Source organism: Alligator sinensis, unplaced genomic scaffold (assembly GCF_000455745.1).
Source record: "Alligator sinensis unplaced genomic scaffold, ASM45574v1 scaffold138_1, whole genome shotgun sequence".
Classification (NCBI taxonomy): Eukaryota; Metazoa; Chordata; order Crocodylia; family Alligatoridae; genus Alligator; species Alligator sinensis.
In genome coordinates, this window is record NW_005841862.1 from 554,347 (window position 1) to 558,129 (window position 3,783).

Consider the following 3,783-nt stretch of genomic DNA (forward strand, 5'->3'; position numbering starts at 1 on the left):
AGGCGGCGAATTGCTGGGGCAGTACAGAGTAAGCAGCTGCTACGAGATCCCCGTGCAGCTCCTCTGTCCCCAGCTGTGCCGGGTTGTGGGGAGGGGAGCAGGGCAGCTGGGGACAGAGGAGCCACGCAGGGATCTTAGTGGCCGCTCGCTCTGTGCTGCCCCAGTGATGTGCCTCCTACATGCAGGGCTGCACTGAGAGAAGTGGCGTGGGGCTGTGCCACTCAAAGCAGTGGGTGGGGGGTGGTATCCTGGCGTGGCCCTGCTGTTTCCAGATGTGCTGGGTCTTGCCTGCAGCGCTACAGCAGCCTGTGGGAGGGAAGCAGGGTGGAAGTTCGAGCCCACAACCTGTCCCCTGCACAGACCTGAGGGCATGGGTCCCCCTTGCCCCCTGAGAGTGAACAATGTGGAGTGCCCAGCTGACTTCACATCTCCCCGCTCCTGGCTGGCACCTCCATGTGCGACTTCCCTTAAGGGCTGCTAGAGCCACTTTGGTTTCATGTGCCCCCAGCCAGGCACTCCGGCGATGAGCGGGGCAATGTGGAGCTGGCTGGGCCCTCCACGTATTTTCCATCACTTCTGTGCTTGCAGCTGGAGTGCCTGGCCAGGGACACATGAAACCGAAGTGGCTCTGGCAGCCCTTAAGGGAAGCTGCACATGGCAGTGCTGGCCAGGCACTCTGTGTATTTCCCCAACACCTTCCCACTCCCTTAGCCCCCAGCCAGCTTCCACCCCAGCCCTCTGGAAGCCCCACTTTCCTCCTGGAGCCTGTGAAGTGGTAAGTGAGCCTGACCTAGGCCTAGTGACTAACTAAAAACTGCAGGCTCCGTCCTTCCCCCTCTGCCCCTTCAGGCAGGATTGGGGATTTCCCGCCGTTTTTTCAAACAGCTGTTCCAGGCTGAGACTCAGCCAGCCTGTAGAGTTCTTTGCAAAAGGAGGGAGTCCGTGGGTTTCTCTGCTAAAAGAGAAAATCTGCATTTTCTCTGATAAAACCATGAAACCTGTGGTTTTCTCAGTTTTTTGATGGGGAAATGAAAAACCCAAATTTCTGGTTATCAGACACCTTGGTTTCTAAGAGGATAGTAGTAGTTCTCTAAAGGCTATAGGAAATGGACTACCGCATCCTTTAACAGAGAAGCAATTGGGCCAGGCATTTCTCTAAAATCAGTTAAACTGTCTGACCTTCATGTTAGGAGATTTCTCAATAAATTTGAATTTTTCAGACCTGCTTTTCATTTCCATTCAAGTATGACTATAATGTCTTCATAAAACTGATTTCATAAATGTTCTAGTTTGGGGTCTGGTCTTACTGAAATGTGATAAAGCTGTTGAAATGCTGTGCCTTACAACACTAGATGAAGATAGTTTACTGTACAGTTAAATTTGGGGCAGTTTATTAAATGTGTAGGCTGTAGTTTTTTAAAAATTGGTGAACCAGCATTTTTCTTAACCATGTTGTGAACTGCTGAGAGCTCACCAGGTCATATATCAGACTAGTTGTTCTGATGTTTAAATAGAGATTTAAAATATTACTTTAAGTATTCACTTTTTTGAGTTTTCAACCAAAGATGATTAGTAAGACAAAATGATGAAGAAAAATGACAGGTTAAACTGTTAACACCTGGACATGACAAAATAATGTCTTCTAATGAAGAAACCGTAAATATTGTGAAATAAGCCTGTAACGACTCTTCATGTGATTTTTTTTTTTTTTTTTTTTTTGCTTTATTGTCTGTAGTGTGAAAGTTACTGGGGCATTGTACAGTAAAATCCCTGTTTGCCAGCTAGTAGAATGCCAGAATATTCTTTTAACTGGTGCTGTGCTGCTGCTGCCATGCCACCGCCATCCCCCACTCCATGCTGCCGTGTGCAACCACCCTGTGCTGCTTCTGTGCTGCTGCCATCCACCACCCTGTGCCACTGCCGCGTGCAAGCCATGTGCAACCCCTCCCGTGCTGCTACCCTACCATTCACACCCCCATGCTGCCGGTGCATGGAAGCCCCACCCTCTGGCTTCGTTATTTTTAGATAACCAACATTTTTACATTACCAGCACCCAGCGTTCCCCACTCGTGCCGGATAACGGAAATGTTATTGTATCTAGTGTATACTATGCGTTGCTGCAAATGTCTGCAGCACATTTGTAAGATGACCTGCCATCACTCTTGTGGTCACCCACTTTGGTGTAGACCACAGTGGGCAAAATATGGCCTGCGAGCTGGATCTGGCCCATCCAAGAGATTTTATTCAGCCCGTGGCAGGTCCCTGGCATGCAGCGGGGCTGGGTGAGTGTGGCGTCAAGGCTTGGCTTCCCAGCAGCCCTGATGGTTGCAACTTCTGGCTGTTGCTGCCAGCGTCACCACTGTCAGACTCAGTTCTGCTGCCCTGGCATGCCAGTCTGTCCTTCCACCCACTGCTGGGAGCACTGGATGGAGCATGTGGGCAGACAGGTGGGGTCTCCATAACGACTAGCTCAGACCCCCTGTGGGGAGGGCATGCTCTGCTGGATAGGATGGGGCTGATGATGGCCAGAGAGCGGTGTCTGTGAATGGGCCAGGGGTCCGGGGCTGGGATCTTAGGGTGGTGACAGAATGGGTCCAGGTCCCAGAGCAGAGCCACAATCCTCTTGCTGCATGTTCCTGTGATGGGTGCTGGTTCCATGGGCAGGGAAGTGCGGAAGTGGATTAGAGCTTGGCCTCAGGCCCTGGACCTGGCCCTGTGCTGTGTCCACCCTGTGATCCCAATCCCACTTGCCCATCCGACTCCTGTAGGGAACTGTTGTCAGTGGGATGTCTTTGTTTCGTCAGTGGCTTCACGTAAATGCATAAAGCAAAAATATCTCCTGGATTGTTTTACTCCATCATAATCCTGTAAATCTTATATTTGCACTTTGAATTTTTGTGGTAACAAACTATATACATTAAGCATGTATCTGTGTAATCTTCATGTTCTCGTATAGCAAGCCATAGTATGTACAGTTTGCATTTCATTTTTGTAAGATGTTTTCTTCATTATACTTTGGGATCTACTTAAAGCACGCAGAGGTGAAATACAAATTGTCGGCTGCTCATGGTGCCCTGCACCGTTTCTAAATCTTTTAGCAGCGGGCCTCCTCTCCCCCTGCCCCTACACCCTGGGGCCAAGGGGTACCAGTGGCCCCATCCCTTTCTGCTGACTGGTTGAGAGGGCTGCATTTCATGTGGTCCCTCCCCTTGCCACTGATTCGCGGAGAGGGGTAAGACTGCACAAAAGGTGGCCTTCAAGGCCAATCAGCGGTGGAAGGAGGCAGGGGTGTCGCTATCCACACACCTTTCTTTGCTGCTCCCTTCTGTGCGAGACTGAGTTGCAGCAGCCACTAGTTCCCACTGGGGAGCCAGTATTTTATTTTTAGTAAGTTGGGGTTTTTTTGGCAATTCTGCACAAAATCATGGGGAATGCCAGTTTTTGCGGTGATTGTGGAAACTGCCATTTTTGCAAAATGACAGGAACCAAGGGCAGTAGGACCCAGGGGAAGCCTGGCGGGCTACCGCAATAGCAGGGCCTGCCTGGCCCCGCCCCCCCCAGCAAGAAGCCCCAACAGGGGCTTCTGGTCTTGGGACCATATGGCTGCCTCAGTGCCGGAACCTCAGGTAAGGGGTGGGGACCTTGGGCAGGGAAGGAGTGCAGGGAAAAGCAGCCTCTTGCCCGCCCCGTGGCAGGCACTCCCTGCTGCAGCCACTTGCAGCCCACAGGGCTGTCCTGAGCAGGCACAGGCAGCCCCCTGTGGGTTGTGAGTGGCTGGGGGGG

General features: G+C 51.5%; 1 protein-coding gene across 1 annotated transcript in view; it reads left to right on the forward strand.

Annotated features, from left to right (window-relative positions):
• The window catches only part of WDR43 (WD repeat domain 43), a 37,890-nt gene that overhangs the window by 10,038 nt on the left and 24,069 nt on the right, over positions 1 to 3,783 (forward strand). The gene's annotated exons all lie outside the window — the stretch shown is intronic.